The following is a 19405-nucleotide window of genomic DNA, read 5'->3' on the forward strand; positions in this document are numbered from 1 at the left end:
CAATCACGCAGTCTGTGTGCCGGGCCGGGCCGGGCCGGGCCGGGCGTCCTCGTCTCTTCGGCTTCACGGCTTCTGAATCTGCAGAGTCTGTGTATCCGTAATGGCACGTCTCGATATTACGTAACGCACACGTGACGCGAATATGTAATGCCATGTTGACTGGAAAACCGTGAGTCAGACATTGAGACTTGAGAAATTAATCAGTGATTTCAATTTCATGTCATGATTTCTCAGACGCGGGTTAAATATCGATTTGTCATTTCAGGTCTCCTGGATGTAGAGTTCAGTACGTGCCACTGTCGATACGTTCCATTTCCTGTTTCCTGGAAAAGTAGGAGTCCGTTGACCACCACTCTGGGCTCGTCTGAATCTTTTAAAAGATTTATCCCCTTAACAAAAAGCGAGAGAGAGAGAGAGAGAGAGAGAGAGCGAGTGAGAGAGGAGTCTCTCTCAGCTCTTGATTTTCCATTTGCAACTGTAGTGTCCTAAATTCTTTAAACTCATGGTCTATAGTGTCGTAATTTTCTCTATTATAAACTGTTTTTTAAAAAAAAAAAAATTGTTATTGTAAACGGTGTTCCTAATATGAATCTATAATATATGCGTTGTTATTGTTGACATTATACACATCGTTTATCTGATTATTCGCGTAATAATTAAGCCAACACCACTGTTCCACCGCTTTACTGATTTGCAGCGAAATCACACTTAATTCTTTTTCAATCTTAATAACTGACCAAACATATCTTCGGAAAAAGCTTCGTATTCCTAATTGCTTGCCGTGGTTTGTACTGTATTTATCCCTGTACACTATGAAAAACCAAACAGCTCTATGCCAGCTAGTTTCTCGCGCATTAGTTCGGACTTGCTGATTTGTTCTTTGGGTATAGGAAGGCAGACACATTACATGTAGCTTAAAGCCATGAATTGTTTACTGAAAAGACCACTGGAAAATATGAAGCCTGATGAGCAGACACTAGCTAATGAGTGAGTCTAACAGTTTAGCTAGCCAGGATGTAGGTGTTTTTATTTTTGTTTTGATAATGTAATGGCAGTTGAGAGGATCCAAAGATGTCAGGAATGTCAACATTTCTCTCAGATGTGTTGCAAAGGCAGTGGAGACATAGCTAGCTAGCTAGCTAGGTAGTTGTAGCTAGCTAGGTAGGTAGTTGTAGCTAGCTAGGACCTAGCTGGTCACTCTTATACAGACAATATAAAGGCATAAATACTGTGTAAACGAGCTAAAGGTATCAGGAATGTCAACATTTCTCTCAGATGTGTTGCAAAGGCAGTGGAGACATAGCTAACTAGCTAGGTAGTTGTAGCTAGCTAGGACCTAGCTGGTCACTCTTATACAGACAATATAAAGGCATAAATACTGTGTAAACGAGCTAAAGGTATCAGGAATGTCAACATTTCTCTCAGATGTGTTGCAAAGGCAGTGGAGACATAGCTAACTAGCTAGGTAGTTGTAGCTAGCTAGGACCTAGCTGGTCACTCTTATACAGACAATATAAAGGCATAAATACTGTGTAAACAAGCTAAAGGCATCAGGAATGTCAACATTTCTCTCAGATGTGTTGCAAAGGCAGTGGAGACATAGCTAGCTAGCTAGCTAGCTAGGTAGTTGTAGCTAGCTAGCTAGGTAGTTGTAGCTAGCTAGGACCTAGCTGGTCACTCTTATACAGACAATATAAAGGCATAAATACTGTGTAAACAAGCTAAAGGCATCAGGAATGTCAACATTTCTCTCAGATGTGTTGCAAAGGCAGTGGAGACATAGCTAGCTAGCTAGCTAGCTAGGTAGTTGTAGCTAGCTAGCTAGGTAGTTGTAGCTAGCTAGGACCTAGCTGGTCACTCTTATACAGACAATATAAAGGCATAAATACTGTGTAAACAAGCTAAAGGCATCAGGAATGTCAACATTTCTCTCGGATGTGTTGGTAAATTACTAATTAAAGACCCCAAACAAAAAAGGCTAACGAGCCAGGCTAACAATTTAACTAGCTAATACATAGACTTTTAAGTCTTATACAGACAACAATGAGGAGTAAATACAGTGGAGAGGAGCCAAAGTCGTCAAGAAGATCAACATTTCTCTCAGACGTGTTGGTAAATTATTACCAAAATGTTTCATACGACTAAAATGAACTGCGGTTCCAATTAGCATTTACCGCTAGCCGAACCTCAGTGGAGTCTGCCGTGCCGAGAGATGTGTTGTATTCTTTCAACACAATTGACAAATACTGTTGAAATGTAATGAAATCAAAGCAGTTCCTGGTAGTGAGGGAAGGTTTTCAGACCTTACTGTAGACGCACAGTTTGTTCAATAGCGCATTTTAACACTAGACGGTGTGTTTTTCTAGCTTTTCATGCGCTTTTATCCTCCTCCACACATGTCCCTTTTCCTCAGTGTCATTACCGTGATCCAAAAGACTCCAGCAGCTCGGTAATATTAGTTACTTCAGCTGTGTTGATTTTTTTTTGTTGTTTTTTTTTTTCTTCACTTGGCACCTTTTGAAGGAGACGTTTGAATTTTACCTAATGTGCTGTTTTTTTTGGATGCCGGTACGCGGCAGTTCGCGTCTTACTTCTGTTGCCTTTCAAGGCCTCGTGTAACGAGTACCACTTGAGGTCTTCAGCTTCAGTCTAGCATTCCTCGAGCTTTCAGTGGCACAGGAAGTTATTTTAATTTAGAGTCGAGTCGTTTTCCCGAAACCAATTTCAGCCTCGTTTTTTGAAATCCTTATGCAAATATGGCAATGAAACAAGGCCGTTAATGTCAACCTGAGCGTGTTTTACTGACTCGTCTGCTCCCTCCTGCATGTGACTGATGGGTACGTGCAGCCTGGAGCCTTTTAGAGGTTTTCAGGGCTTTTAAGGCTTTTCGCAGTTTGACTTTCAGAGTCTGCCTGCTGCATATTTGTGGCCTCGTCACATTTGACAGTGTGAGTCGGAGGTAACTGCCTGCTGGTTTTAAGGCTCGCTAATACCGTAGGCCATGAAGAGAAGTGTAAAGGGTTCTTCCATCCATCTTGTTTCTTCTTCTGTCTTGAGTGTGTGTATGTGTGTGTGTGTGTGTGTGTGTGTGTTAACCTGATAAAGGCCGTGTGGGTGTATATGAGTGTGAGCAGATGTGAGGGGTTTAACAGTCAGTTCAGCCATGCATGGCCGTGTAGACACATCCTGTAACACGAGAGCCCCAACACTTCAGTCGGGATAATTGATTATTGCCGAGTACTTCATTTAAGACGCAGTCGACTCCACCTGTCTTGGCGTGTGGAAACTACCAGACTTAACCAACGTGCACTTTACACTCAAATGAAAATGTAATGCAACCTGGAGAGTACCTAGGTCTAGTCTATGGATATTCAATGAAAATTCCTGAAGGTCATACATTAAGGTTATAAGCAACTAACATGACCGGACGAATGGGGGCGATCTTTAAGTTTTTAACGCTTAACCATTCGGGATGAGGTCATGGATACGAATGTTAAGTTTCATAGTGGCGCTTCATGTTCGTAGGGACAGATGAGCGGAGATGTGAAGGTGAGGTGATGAATAACCACGTACTTCTCTGTCCAGATGTCTTTCAACATTGGGTTTTTGTCGAAGAGGGTAAATTGAATAAAATATTTGAAATCCAATAAACTTTTCGTTCGTGATCAGCTACCTTCGGCCGAATAATTTGCATGAACGCGTGTGATTGGCTGCAGTAGATCTACTACAGAAGCCACGGTTCATGTTTAAAAAAACAAACAAAAAAAAACAAACAAACCTGAATTGTTTTATTCCTCTGCTCCAGAGTTTATCGAGTGCTGGACTCGATCCACTGAGATAATTTAGCAGGTCCGGATCTGGACCACATGTTGATGGCCTAAACTGATATTGCAATAATTGCCTGACCTCATGTCCTACTTGAGTGAAAGCATATTTCCTTTATTTCCACCATGTTCTTTAAACCCTCATTTGCTCTATAAGACTATGGCCTGTCAAAATCTAAATCAATGGCTTTCAATGGGAGTGTTCACACCCACTCGTAAAAAACACAGGCTGCATTGCTTGGAGTCATCCTCAGTGACGGAATATAGCCTCCAGTTGATGAGAGCTCCACCCAGAGCTAGGGCATCAGGATGGATCAGGCAGGTCCGGAGAGCAGAAAGGGTCCGGGTCACTGGTATCTCGGTAAAATCATGTGTGGCTCGACAGAAGGAGAGAGAGAGAGGGAGAGGGAGACTGCATTGTCTAGAAAAGGAGCCTCAGCATTCTGCTATCTTCCAAACGGAAACCATGAGCAGTGACTATTTTTTATTTTGAAGTGTCCCCGATCGATATTATGCAATTATCTTGACCCTCGCATGAATAAATGACTTCCAAATGCACCCTTGCATGCTGACTGGAAAATTCTGATTCGATTTAAGACGTGAAAATCTGAACAGCGCCGACATCTCGTTCAGTCTTTCACTTCTTGGGCGCGCTCTGTATGGCCGTCACGAACGTTCCCCTGAACGTGACGGATAGCGTGTTCTCCTCATCTCGTCGCGTACGGAAACAGGAAACGGTGGTGTAGTAGACGTGAGGGTGTCCATATAGGAGAATAAAAAGCGACAGTATGAATGGATGGAAGAGAAAGCGAACTGCTTTTGATTTATACGAATGTACACACTCTCTGGCCCCCATACGTCGTGTGTATGATGGCGTGCCACAGAATGTAAGATGGCTGGCTGTTAACACCGCTCTCCGCTGAAGAGGGGCCTCTCTTTCTTTGTTGCCTCCAAAGTGAGGAAAGGAGGGAGGAGTGAGAGCCTGAAGCGGTACGAGCCGTATAGATTCGCGTCCTTTTGCTGAGCAGTGACATGCTTTTGGTTGCCACATGTCTTTTCAAAACGTGTAAAATGTAGTGAGTGGAAACTAGGTCAAAAGAGAAGTCTTGTCAACTCTCTCTTTATATATAAAGAGAGAAAGGGGGAGGGTGGGAGCATGCTTGCACTGTCTGGGCCTCTCTGCGTGTTTCCTTCCTGCAAGAGGTAGTGCGACCTCGAACCACCACTGCCCTGCCAGGCATGAGGCCCGGGTCTGTGTCTGCTTAACCACAAGCCTCTAGCTCAGATGGTTCTCCGTCTGCAATTTGGTGCTTTGTGAGTACAGGAAGAAGAGCAAGATTGAAAGGGTCGGTGTGTCTCCAGCAGGGAAGAGTGTGAAGCCTAACACCAGTGGAAGGATGAATATGGCAGAGTGCGAAAGAGACTGAAAAGCGTGGTGGCGAGAGGGAGAGTGGGTGGTGCCATGGGGCAGGCTGAGCCACTCTCTCCCCACCTGCCCCTTGTCTGAGGTCTCTGATTGGCTGCCAGAGCAGTGGAAAAAACGAAGCACTGTGTTATTGTTGGGTGGGCAGCTTGTACATGCCCGGTGCTCTCGTCTGCTTTTTCCTGCCTAGTCATAAAAGCCAAAACCTTTTATTTTTTCAAAACGCTTTTTGTTTTTTTTTTTGTTGTTGTTTTTTTTTCTTCCCAAAATGGTGCCATAGCAAAAAATCGTGACTATAAGAAATGGTATCATTTCTGAAACAAGTACTGTGATCTTTTTGGCCTAATTATTTTATAATTGCAGTATATTAAAATACACGAATTCTCAGTGCTCATGGATAATGATTGACTAGGATTCATTTTAACCAAAAAAAAAAATATATATATATATATAAACACTTTTTTTTTTTTTTTTTGTTAAAATGAATCCTAGTCAATCATTATCCATGAGCATTGAGAATTCGTGTATTTTTAATATACTGCAATTATAAAATAATGATGATGAGTCTTTACTGGTCACGTATACGTTTTACAGCACTGTGAAATTCTTTTTTCTTCACATACCCCAGCATGTCAGGAAGTTGAGGTCAGAGCGCAGGGTCAGCCATGATACAGCGCCCCCTGGAGCAGAGAGGGTTAAGGGCTTTGCTCAAGGGCCCAACAGTGGCAGATTGGCAGTGATGTGGCTTGAACCCCCGACCTCCTGATCAGTAACCCGGAGTCTTAACCGCCAAGCCACTACTGCCCCTGAAATGGTGTTTTGTCTGTAACGTGAATCCTAGATCCCAAAGTAATTTGATTGGAACAAATGATCTGACATCCGAATTACTCTGGGCCGTTATTTTTTTTTATTTCTTTCATATCAGGTTTTAATTGCAAGTTGGCTCCATTGCAACAATTCTTCTATTCTGTTTTACAGTCTTTTTATTTATTTAATTTTTATTTTTATCCCGCTGTTTTTTTTTAAATTATTATTATTATTATTTTATTATTATTTATTTAATTAATTATTTTTAAGCGAATTTGTTTATTTCACACCATCTGCCTAAAATAAAAAGTCCTCAAACGGATGTAAATGTTAATTTGCTTTCAGGAAAAGTGTTTTGTCGTCAGGGGTTTCTCCAAACCATGAACGATGTATGCATTAACTCATCAATTCGTCCTTGAGCGAGTCACCCTTGCTCAAAAGACTAACTGTGGTTGTCAGGAATTTCAGCGATTTGAAAATGAATCTTCTGGTCACCGGTGCAGAACCACATCTGCCGCAACCCGTCATGCAAACACGCAGACGTGCTCGTGCTCAACCTGATCGCCGTTAGTCCGCAAGTTGCGAAACAGATTTGTTATGGTTTGCGTCCCTTATCGAATCGTTTCTCGTTTTTATTAGTCAGTGCTTTCATAGGCGGTTTTAATTTGGCCCCAATCTTCATCTCGTAGCCCGCCGTGAGAACCCGGCTCGTAAACGCATACGTGGTTGCGAAAGGTGTCGTGACCTCGCTCGAGAAACGAACCTGAAGAGCTGCTCTGAGAATTCTCAGCACTGCTGCCCCTGTGTTTTCCCCTCCCTCTGTTTTTTTCTTTTCTGTTTACTGTCACTGCTTCCTCTAAGTGTGAGTGGTGAGTCACTTTCTTGTTCGGGCCACAAGTTTCATCTGCTTTCTCTGTTAAGACTGGAGTTCTAGACACTCCGGTAAAGCCTTTATAAAAAAAAAAAACAAAAAAAAAACACAAAACAAAACTGCTAACTGCTTTCATTAGCCGGTGGAAGCTGAAGAGGAAAAACATCTGTCAGTGTTGTGTTTTCTATCCATCATGACTAGCAAGCTGTTGTTGCAGTGCTGCCTGTCGCAAACCTGACCCATACCATGTGTTGGGCTTTTTTTTAAATTTGTTTTTTGGTTTTGTTTTTAGATAAATCTTGGAAGCCACTTATTTTTGTTTTGTAGAAACCTGTTTTTTTTTTTTTTTTCCCAGGTGAGGAATAACTGGGTCTGTTTTCAACCCTGTCGACTGCAACCTGGGCCTTTAAACCATCTCCCCAGCTAATAGAAAGCCAAAAAAAAAAAAGTGGGGTGGATTTGAGAAGTCATACTAATCGCGCAGTCGTCATTTTTTTCATTTCCGATCAGGTTCATGCCTTTTTGGTGAATTGGGGAGTTACATCGAGGCAGTCATATTTCAGTGCATCTGGGGGAAATGGGGTTTCCCTCTGTACAGCCGATTATCATCTCTGACTTTTTGACAGGAATGTAACCCATCTGAGAGCGGTTTCATTTTGACTCGTCGTAAATACCAGCGAGTCAAGCGATGGGTGAAAAATGAAAGGAAACCGGAGCTCTGTTTATGATCTGCGTCCTTGTCGTAGCACGAGAGCATCATGACGTTTTTCTTCTTCGGGTTTAGGTTCCGAGTGTGTTATTCGGTGCTGCGAGACTTTGAGAGCAGTGCTGGAGTGCGAATGAGGAGTTACTTACTTCCTTTCCTTGTTCTGTAGCTCTTCTGTCACTTAAAAGTATGTTGGGTTCAGTGCGTAATGGTGTCTGTTGGCAGTAATGGGAAGAGACGAAGATAAGAAAGTGTGGGCGGTGGTTGACTGTGTTTCTGTGTCACAATTTAACCAAGCTTCTCATGGAACTGTTCTTGCCTTTCTGATGGTTGTGGTGAGGCTTTGAGTGACTTGACTTGAGCATACGGTTGCACTTGTTTGGGTGGAAATGAGTGGGAGTCAGCTTGTCAATGTAACTGAATTGCAGAATCTAATCAGCATGACTTCCTGCTTTAGAGTCAGACTTCATAGAGACCGCCAACAGTGGAATATCCTCCCGGCTCTCCAATCTACGCAAAACAGTTTCCAGCCAAACTGGAAGTGCTTTACATGATTCAGAATGAGCTCTTGAAATAGATATGGTTATTTTTGGGCTTGCTTGATCTTTTGCCTCAGTACTGGAATCTACTGCAGTTGGATTAAGCATGGTTCTGGGTCTTGTTGATGGCCCTTGTTTGTTTTTATAACAATTTTTATTTATTTATTTTTTTAAAGTGTTTTGCCAAAAAGCCAAGCCAACATGATGATGTTATCAGCCTCCATCCTGTCCAGGGACTCTGCAGGATGTTGATCGTCTTCCCCCATTGCCCGAGTCTATTTTTCCCACAATCCCCCAGTTCTGCATTCAGCTCCCTCCCACTTGGTGGGTCCAGAGGTTCAGTCAGCGGTGACTCTGCCACCCCTCCCACAGGCCTTTTTTCAGTCTCCTTGTCCCTGCATAATGGGAGGGATTGAGCTCGGATCTCGGGTCACGTGTGTGTAACTGGCTCGGACAATGGTGACACTGTAGCTCTGCTTCCCAGCAGAGGCGCCTATAGTTCCTCCTGCCGGATCGGAGAAGAGATTTGGGGTGGGAAGGCCGGTTGATCCGTATCCAGTTTCTCCCCTGGCTCAATGGCACTCTGTGTGTGGTGAGAAAGCCTGGCCGGCTGGATCTTTCGCTCGGGTTTCGGCTCGCGAAGGTGACGACGGACCCATCTTTATCCCTCTGCTGGTCCAAGTCTCTAGCTTTCCATCACGTTTTGGAAAGTGTCACGGTGCTGCATTGTGAATTCTTGACCGGGATTGGGGGATGTACATGGTTGTGTTTTTTTTGTCCTTCTTCAAATCCCTAGTCTTCACCACACTTTGGCTGGCTTGTATGAGAAGTCTGCAGCAATAGGGGGGCTCGGGAAGCCGTCTGGGGAGAAACGGAGAATGTTTTTGGATATAGTCAATCCCAGCAGAATGGAGCCAGCCCAGATTATAAACACTCCCTTTGAGAGCTGTGTTTGGAGGCGTACCATGCGACTAGTAGCACGTCTTGACATCCTAAATCACAGGCAGAGATCAATGGATGCTCTCCAAAGAACGGATGTTTGGGTCAGGCTTCTGCTGGGCGCAGACAGTGGTGGTTAACCTGTCTCTAATCCCTCTGACCCCCTGCCAGGCAGGAAGGACATTGCCCCCTCCATCTTTCTCTATCCCCCTACTTTCCTCTGGGCTTGTTTTATCCACCTACTAAATCCGTCTAGGAAGGCCAGGGGTGGGTTGAGGGGGGAGGATGCTAGTTTTCAGGGTGTATTACACTCTCAATAAAGGTAATTAATGGACCGAAAGGGCAAACTCTGTGTTGTAAAGAGCTGTTTGAATATATGACCACGTATGACCATATTATACGACATAAGCAATAATACGATGCCTGAGTCATATAGGTCAGCGGCGTACAGCCGGAGACCGCATGAGGACATTGTACACGGGTGGTCTGAATAGGTGTCTGCAAGCATAGTTCCGTGTAGTGTGAAAATGTCGAGGTGTCTGCTTGGGTTAAAACGTGAAAACCCGAATCACAGAACAGTTCAGCCGTTCTCCAATCAACGGTTGACACTTTCCAGCCCAAGAAAATCAATGTTTATCTGAAGGGTGGGTTGATCCAGCACTGTTACATGGTACACTGGTGTGAGATGCAGCAGTTTGAAAAGAGCTGCTTGGGTGACTTCACGTGTCTCGGAGGAAGCACACCCTCCCTGATTGGTAGATGTTGTGTGAGCGGAAAGGACTCTCTGGTAGGTGTGAATTGGTACCAAGACGACCAAATTGGGTGGGGGGGGGGAATAGATGTCTCTGTGGTATTTATATGATTTAGTCTTTTTTTTTTGTTGTTCGCAGTAACACAGATTTGACGAACTAAGTCAGCATCTAGACTCAGGAATTCCTGGTATGAACGTTGCCGACATAACGCTCCCAGTTTACTCACGGCCTTCTGAATACTTTTAAAATGTGGTTTTGTCTTTCCTCATATACTTGTCCTTGTTTTTGCATGTCAAGCAAAAACTGCTGAAAAAAGTCTATTCCAGCCTTCAGTTCATTCCCCTGCTGTGAAATCCGGTTAGATAATTCAACTCGAGTGTAGATAAAATTGCAACCATTATCCAGCTGCTTGAGTGCTGCATCGCCCGCCGAATGCCAAACACCAACCTAGCATTGAGTGACAGTAACGTCACGTCTAAGTGGGAGAGAGAGAGAGAGCGAGAGATATGTTCTTCGTACCGTGATCGATGAGACACCTTAAAGCTTCTGCATTTTCTGACTGCTTTAACAGACAGTACTTGTGCGAATGCATTTCGAGGTCTCCGAGTCCAACGGCGCCCTGTAAACAGATCCGGCATGGCTCTTTGAGATAAGGCTGATTGATGAGTGGAGTAGCAGCTCTCCGGAAGCAGGACTCTCCTTGCAGTGGGAGTGTCCCAATCAAGCAACACTTGAGCCCCGGGAAGAAATAAAGGGAGGAGGGTTCGGAAGGACGGAAAGGCTTTTGAGGCGATAAGGAAAAGTGCGATTAAGAGAGGTTAAAGCCGGGTGACGGTCTGAGCTCCACCTTCCTTTCCCATTGAATGAGGGGGCTGGAGGGTTGGACAGGAGCCCAGAGAACAGCTGGGTACTCCGTCTTTCTCCAAAAAAACCCCCAAAAAACGACATATTACATTTTTATTCGAGTGTTGCAGCTATTATCTTTGGATGTTTGAGATGATTGGGAGGAGAATCGAGGATACCTTTGTAGCCGGCGGAGTGTCTTCAGTAATTGCAGTACAATTCCTAGGCCTGTCTGGGCTGGTTGTCGCCGATGCTGGTGATCAAATGTTCTGGGAGCCGAAGAACCAAAAAAATAAAAAAATAATGTAGCATACCCTTTGGTAAGCCTTGGGGAGGAATCAACCTCGTGCTTGTCAGCTCCCTGCGCAGTGTGTCATTATGAAGCCTGGAAGAAGAACTGCGAAATCTGAGGAACGTTGGCAGCAGCCGAGTCATGTCGAGCAATTCGGCCTTCCCCGAGTCGCTACGCAGATGTGCAACACAACTTTTGAAATGTGAAAACAATGTTTACCTGACTGAAGAGTTGTGTAAACATACCCGTGCTCTGCGTCTTTTCTTAAGCAAGTGTATCTGCTGACAGTTTGTCGTCTTTTCCCAACGTCTTTTCTGTTTTCTTCCAGCTCTGCCGCTCGATTCTTTTTTTTTTTTCTTTTCTTTTGTAAAGTTTGGGTGTGCGTTTCGTGAAATGATGAAACGTTTATGTAGAAAAAGAGCCGAGGCCTGTGGCGCGCTAAGCATCTTTAGGGGACCTGCAGAAACGATACCGATGAATCCGGCAAATTGTCCGGCGAGCAAATTAGCGGCTTTTTCGACGTTTTGGTGAGAGTGAGAAAGCGAAATGTGGAAATAAATCCAACTTTTGCAAGCACAAACATGCAGTTTTTATCGGATTCTTCTGTGTCCTTGGGGAACTCGACGCTTTCTTTACGTCCGCGACTTCAACGTGTTTCTTTTGGCCAGCCAGGCTGGATCCTTTTTTTCACGACGTGAGAACAAAGGAGCTCGTAACGCACCTTTTGTTAAACAGGCCGTGACAAAAAGAGAAAAATTGCCCCCCCCCCCCCAAAAAAAACCAAGTAAACACACGTACAACGCACAAGTAGTGCACCAAATCTCAACATCACAATGGCATCACGTACTCGCAACCAGAAGCCTCGCTAGCCGTCAACGGTATAAAATTGTGAACGCGGGTTACCGTAGAAACCGAGATGTTTTCGTTACGATGTTCCCGAAGGCCACGTTTGAAGTATTCTGGATATTTTGTATCGATCCGCTCAGCCTAGGACGTTTTAAAGGAACGAATCGGACGTGCGCTCGGTTTAGCGGCCGTGAACGGGACGCGTTTCTAAACGCCGAGGCGAGAAAACGGAGAAAGAATTCAGTCAGTCAGACGGTCGGTCGGTCGGTGTTTAGGCTCCCTAAGTGCGTTGATCCTTCAAATCCAGACGGAGATTAAGCAGCTTTCAGCTTCACCAAACCTGTGATGATGGAAGCGTTTCAGATACACACTGTTCAGCATACGTTTGCTCAGCGAGGGAGTTTTCCCTCTCTTTTTCTTTTTCGTTTTCGTTTTTCCATCCCAAAATAGTAACCCGTCCGTTATTTTCCGATCGCGGCGCCACGCGTTTTTATTCCTCCGACGCTGCGGCGACTTGCCGACGCGATCCGTGTTGAACTATTTATAAAGCGAATGACTCGAGCGCTTGTCGAGCTGCAGTGAAACCACAACACGGGCGTAATTCCTGAAGGTTTTCCTGTGCTGAAACACACCTCTGACACTGGAGACTCCTTCCTTAAATGCTAAAGAAATGGTTGCTTACAGGAATCGCCACCATATCGATTGTTTGTTTGTTTGTTTGTTTATTTAAGAAAATGAACCCACACCCACCAAATCAGAATCAGGAATTCAGCATTCATGATGCTGCTGCTGCTGATGATGATGGTTAAGCACTTAACATATTTCAGATATGCAGCAGTAACTTGGCGGTCAAGATTCGGTTCTAATGACACCAGTTCATATCCTAACTCTTACTTTTCAGTTCCTCAGCTCAAATCCTACAGAAAAAGCGAAGGGAAATGAAACCCCTAATGAAAAACCGAGGCCTCTTGTGTGACCGGCGTTTAGCTAGTGCGAGCGCAAGCGTGAAATCAGTCGTGTTATTATGAACGTCGTAGGTATTATAACAATCCAATTAAATCAGGAGAGCAGATACGGGTGTGGGTAATTTCCTGGCTCCGCCACCCGCCCATCATCATGCAGGTGAAAAGTGCTACGGGAAAGGAGCGTCTGAGTGCCGTTAAAAGCGTTTAGCCGACGGCTGATGTCTGCGCGTGCTCCGTGTTAAGGCATGGAAGCTGTTTTTATAGTAACTTGAGTGGTGTGTGTGTGTGTGTGTGTGTGTGTGTGTGTGTGTGTGTGTGTGTGTGTGTGTGTGTTAGCTGGGTGTGTAAAATGTTTCAGTAGCTATGAGTCACTAAAGAATTCAAAAAATGTTACAAGTCGGTGTTATCTGCTAAGCTCTAATATTAACTTTCTCACACACACATACACAATCATAACCACACCCCTGTTCTAACCTCAGCCCTCGAGTACTCCGTGACCACACACGGATCGTTCGGCGGGTGTAATCCGCAGACCAGGGAGAATGTGTTAGTGTTTCTAATGCACTGGGTCGAGCGCGAGTCCTCTCAGAGGACGTCTCTGCCTCCATTAGCCGCTCGCCGGCTTTTAGGGAGCGAGGGAGCACTCGTCTGTGAGTGCCGAGTGCGTCTCGAGTGTGTGCGCTCGGGGAGCCATGATGAGCGCGGTTATGGTTGCTCGGTGAAGGTCACACACAAGCGGAGACACTCGGAGGAAAATGAAGCCTCGGGTGAATTGAAGCGAGCAAGGGTTGTGTGTTCAGGTTCAGGGGGATGTTGTAAGGTTAAATGGTAAAATACTGATGTTCTGTATAGAGTGTGAGTGTGTGTGAGTGTGTGTGTGTGAGAGTGAGAGAGAGGCTTGAATCCTGTTTAATTATACTATGACCGTGAGAAACTGATCTGATATGGTGTGTGTGTGTGTGTGTGTGTGGCACCTGTCATCAGTTTAAAAAGCTTCCGATACAGGATGTGCTGGAGACCGGACAGGAAACTCAGTCACTAGGATAATTAAAGGGATAAACGAATCTAAAGCATGGCTTCTCCTCAGGTTTTCAAAGTAAAGGATGAAACACTTGCGCGTGTGCTGTTCTAGGAAGATAATCAGTGCTGGGGGGACGGGACGGGACGGGACGTGACGGGACGTGACGAGGCCCGGAACAAAGCAGAGAGAGTTTTCCAGACACGTCGTACGTTTTAGATCCGTTTCTAGTTATATTTAATGTCGTGGAACGTCAGAGACTGGCATTATAACCGCTACAAACAATCACTCCATCACCGTTAACCACCAGTTTATCCGTATTTCTGATCACATGATCCGAGCGCATCACGCTTTCACACTTTCACACGGTGAACAGAGCTTTTTCTTTTTCTTTCTTCTTTTTCCTTCTCCTTCTTTCTTTTTTCTTTCTTTTTTCTTTTTCTTCTTTCTTTTTTCTTTCTTTCTTCTTTTTCTTTTTTCTTCTCCTTTCCCTTCTTCTCCTTCTCTTTCTTCTTTCTTTCTTTTTTCTTTCTTCTTTTTCTTTTTTCTTCTCTTTCTTCTCTTTCTTTCTTTCTTTCTTTGTCTTTCTATCTGATGCGCTTTCAGATTTGTGAAATAAAAAAGCAGAGCATATAAACCTTTGGTGAATAAGGTGAGCTTTATGTCCTGAGCATGAATCCAGCGGTGGTTTGAATCGGACTGCGCACTCGGACAGCGGGAATGCAGGGTGAGTGATGATGGTGTTTTTAAGTGACCACATGGTTTATTATTGTAATATAACATACAACTGATTATAAGCACTGGCAGTGTGTGTGTGTGTGTGTGTGTGAGTGAGATATTGAAACATAAAGTGAAGCCTTCCATGAAACCATTACAGTGGACAGGCAATTTAGTGCTCACTGGTTGTGTGTGTGTGTGTGTGTGTGTGTGTGTGTGTAATCAGATCTGCTACTGACCCTCTGCTTATTTATTTGTCTCTTGCGCTCCCGCTCTCTACTGAGGCACTGTGTGTTAAAGTGGCGGATCGAGCCGTTGTTGTTGAGTAACACTTGACCGAACGTGACTTTGCACCTTAATCAGACTCGCACTGCAGTGTGTGTGTGTGTGTGTGTGTGTGTGTGTGTGTGTGTGTGTGTGTGTGTGTGTGTGTGTGTGTGTGTGTGTGTGTGTGTGTGTGTGTGTGTGTGTGTGGGGGAACAGTTTGTAGCTGTGAAACAGTCGATGGTGGATTATCAGATGCTACCACCTGAGCTTCAGGAAGGCTCTTTATTCCCACCCACTTATTATCGTGTGTGTGTGTGTGTGTGTGTGAGGGAGAACCTGTTGAGTTGTGGTTGGCTGGTTAATTAGTTAATTAGTTGGGTAATTAGGTACAGTGTGTTCATTTTTATCCCCCCCAACCAGATAGGACCTTTTCCTATTGTGCCCCGTCTTTCCCAGCATGCCTTGCCTGTCACCATTTTCACCTGCTTTCCTCTCATTACCCCCCCCGCCCCCTTCCTGTTTAATGGACTATTGACTTAGTTCAAGGCCATTTCATTCTCTCTCTCTCTCTCTCTGTCTGTCTCTGTCTGTCTGTCTGTGTCTCTCTCTCTCTCTCTCCCTCTGTTGCTCTCGCTGTGTCTGTGTCTCTCTTGGTGTTCCCATTCTCTCCCCCCCCCTCTTTCTCGCAGATCCTGACCTAGAGATAAGAGGTACTTTTAAAACATGTTTAATGGGAAGGTTATGGTTGAAATGACCAGAGTAAAGAGATGACTGGAGGCAGCACTCCCAGTCTAGGGGGGTCGTTTATTTGGCGCCAGGCCTGAATTCTGTCTCTGTCTCTGTCTCTGTCTCTCTCTCTCGTATGTATTGCAGTTGTGATAAGCGCGCCCTTGCTTTACCCTTTATTGCTGTACTGTTCCCTGCACTGCTGGCGGATTTTAAACCGAGTGGTGTTTTAAACAGCGTGTTTGGAGGCATGAGAGAAAGAAAGCGAAGCGTGATGATGTGCAATACAAGCGCACACGTCTGCTTTCTCGTGTGTGTGTGTGTGCGCGCGCACTCCTGTGCACTGCAAACTCATTAGACCTTATCTCGTGGCTTGGCGGAATGAATGGGTGTTATTCTAACCCACACACACACACACACACACACACACACACACACACACAAACAAAGACACCCTCCTGTGCCACATCAGCAGAGCCGGGCACCGGACACCTTACTTTAATTGTGGACAGGAAAAGGAGTGATGTGTCCCTTGTGACTGCTGAAGCAGAGCATTGTGGGAAAGCGAAGGGGGACGGCACTTTGTAGGATCGGGATGCGACGTACGTGACCGCGCAGATGCTGTGCACGGCGTCGTTCCTGTTATAGTGCTGACCTCGGACGTGCTCGGAGTCTGAGAAAGCGTCCCGTTCGGACGTCCTCTAAAATTCCCTAGTTTTAGGGAAAAACCGAACACGCAGCAAAGAAGGACGTTGAGTAATTCTGTTCAAAATCGATACGGATCGGGGAACAAATCCGTATGTTTAGCATTTTAATTCGATACCGCGCCAAAATCGCAACGTCTCGAAGCGATCCTGAAACGAAACCTTCGCATCCACGCGTTCCCACCCGCAAATAAACACGCCCTCTTTCTCCCCGAGAGCAGCGGCTGTAAATCCGCCTAATGGAACTCGACAACCCCGAGCCGCCGCGTTCCCTTTCGCCGGGAAATTGAACGCAGCACTCGAATCGATTTCACATTTTCAGGCATCGTTGCTGTGTTTATTTTCTATTTATAGCCGCGGGCGAGGACTTCGAGTCGCGCTGACTGTAAGTGGCGCGCTCCTGCACGCGAGGCAGATCCGCACGGACGCTCCGGTCGGTTTCCCCGAGGAGCGACACGACGTTTCTCATAATCGCGTGACCTGACACGCCATGACTACGATCCCAAACAATCTCATCCTGTTCTTTAAAAGATCTCGTTCTATTCGGGAGCATTCGGGGCTGGATTTACGCGTCTCCTGGAATTCTGTATACTTAATCCACTTACCGCGTCGTTAAAATCGAGCATCTGCACGGCGGCTCGAACCGCCGGACTAATACGCGGAGGTTATTGTGACGTTCCTGATAAACTTATGAAGCGGTGCATGATTTGATGAAGAATCATAAAATGTAGCGTTAATCGAATACGGGTGCGTAAATACGAGAGAATTGCTTTAAAAGCCATGCTGGGGACGCTTACAGAGCGTCGCGCGATGGGACGGGAAACGGCCGTAAACGACAATGGAGACCCGTTATTAGAGCGCGGATGGAGGGAATTTGTGGCATTTCAAATTTGACATAGCTGCGTGTGTACGTTCCTGAGTGGACTCGGGAATACACTTTGACCTAGTTGGACTGTTTCATGTCGTTTATGGGCCGAGGTTATGTTGCGAGTCGGTGTGTGTGGGTGTGTGTGGGTGTGTGTAAGAGAGAGTGAGAGGTTAATAACTTGTCATGGTCAAATAGTCCATTCAGAGACCGCACTCTGGACTATTACACTGTTTATACATTAATGTATATGTAATTATTCTTGTATCTTTATCAGGTATTAAAATCGTTATAGTTTATCACTGTTTTGTATCTTATGTACTCTTTACTTTGGATGTGTGTGTGTGTGTGTGTGTGTGTGTGTGTGTGTGTGTGTGTGTGTGCGTGTGTTAAATCCCTTTGGACCTTTGCACATCTGTGTCTCCTTGCTTATCTCAGTATCTTGTATAACTGATCGTCTGTGTACGCCGAGCGCTCGCGGTACTTCTTGGATACACTATCGTGGGTGTGTGTGTGTGTGTGTGTGTGTGTGTGTGTGTGTGTGTGTGTGTGTAAAAGTTCCTGAAAGTCTGTGGGATATTAACATTCAGTCATTGTGGTCAAACAGGTTTTTGGAAATGTTGCTTGGACAGGTGGGGCCTACGGTATGTTTCAGGCGATAAACTACCGTGACCTTGAAGGCAAATACTATTTAAATCGGTCTCGTCAGTACGTACGCGAGGGGTGTCGGTCTTGACCTCCGAGTCCGTGCTGCTGACTCGGACGTTTGTGAGGTCAGATCGCAGAACTGCCCGAGACGCTGCGTTTCTGATTTATAAATTCTTTATTCGAGTAGTTTTGAGAGATCGGATTTTTCGATTTCCGTGAGCTGTAAGCCGTAATCATCGAGTTTAAATTTGAAAACAAAAAAAAAAAGGCTTGAAATATTTCACTTCATGTGTAATGAATCTAGACTGTATGAAAGTCACACTTTTTGAATGAACTTACGGGAACTTTTCCACGAAAATTTTTATTTTATTTATTTATTTGAGACGCACCTGTGTGTGTATATGTGCGAGAGAGAAAATGCCTTAAAGGCCAGTATAATCACTTCAGTGCTCTCCGGTCTCTCATGTCCTCTTGTGATCAAATTCACTTCCTGAGTTCATGGAACGTGAACACGCAAGAATCCGGAAATATAGCCACCTAGCATGAGCTTGCTAATTATTACACCTTAGTAGTGCTGTATACAGACGGTGTAACTGTGTAGCGACGATTGAAGCGAGACAAATGTGTCATAAACGTGAACCGTTTTCTCCCATCATGAGTCTGAGCTACTAAAACTGCAGAGATTGCTTAGCATTGAATGCTAACCAAACTTCCAAGTGGTGCTCGATCCCAACGTTCATCTTTCTGGGCGTTTTGATGAAGAAAGGATGCGCGTGGCATGCTGTCATGTGAAGGTGAACACATCATGCGTTATAAGAACTGAGAAATACGCACACGCGGTATAATATAATAATCTCGCTAATTGCTACAGCTTAGCGCTTCGCTTAAGCACCTGGTCTTGTGTATAGACGGTTTGAAGGTGTAGTGACGAGACAAAAAGGTCCAGAATATCAACGTTTACCTCAGATATGTTGGTGAAAGTGCTGAAATTACAGGGACTTAGCATTGACTGCTAACCGAAGTTCCACGTGTGCTGCCATATTGAGAAAAGGCAAAATGTCGTGTTTTGTTTTGACTAAGAAAACAAATGTAACGGCTCACTTGTACGGTAAGCACACGGATCTGTTTGAACATATCTCGACGAGTCGTCCTTTCCCTCCTCCTTTTTTTTTTAATAATCTGAACCTTTGTACCCGTGCTATATTTTGGCATCTTGATCAAAGTTGATGTGTTTTATTTCCATTCAGATGCTGCCTGGGTGTTTTGAATGTTCTTCATATGAGGTCTTGGGAAAAGGTGAATGCTTCAGGATGTGTGTGTGTGTGTGTGTGTAGTAACTCTAACTGTCTCTTATGGAGTTGCTGCCTTGTCTTTCATGTATTAGTGGGATTTTAGGATGGTTTGGATCACGGTTCTGTAGTGACTGTGGTGATCCAAATAAAAGAATGAAATCTGGTTGTGTGTTCGATCTTCTCAGGCCGGTCCTGCTGGAGCCGTACAGCTGCTCAAACACACACTGTGGAGCACTTTGAAGCTCTGGCTGGCCTTCAGGGCACAGGGTGTTTTTCTGGCCAGCTCTCTCTCTCTCTCTCTGTCTCTCTCTCCACTTCTGGCTTGTCCAGAAACTTGCACTCAGACAGCTGTGTGTCTCGC

At 44.9% G+C, this 19405-nt stretch overlaps 1 protein-coding gene across 2 annotated transcripts in view; it reads left to right on the forward strand.

Annotated features, from left to right (window-relative positions):
• The window catches only part of jarid2b (jumonji, AT rich interactive domain 2b), a 117396-nt gene that overhangs the window by 13954 nt on the left and 84037 nt on the right, over nucleotides 1-19405 (forward strand). The window contains exon 1 of one of the 2 annotated variants that reach the window (XM_053638296.1): nucleotides 14520-14552. The exons of the other annotated variant lie outside the window; for it this stretch is intronic. The gene's annotated coding sequence lies outside the window, so the exon portion shown is untranslated. Of the gene's footprint in view, nucleotides 1-14519; nucleotides 14553-19405 lie in introns of those variants that run through there. 2 annotated transcript variants of the gene reach the window in all.

This window comes from Ictalurus furcatus, chromosome 12 (genome assembly GCF_023375685.1).
Source record: "Ictalurus furcatus strain D&B chromosome 12, Billie_1.0, whole genome shotgun sequence".
NCBI lineage: Eukaryota > Metazoa > Chordata > Actinopteri > Siluriformes > Ictaluridae > Ictalurus > Ictalurus furcatus.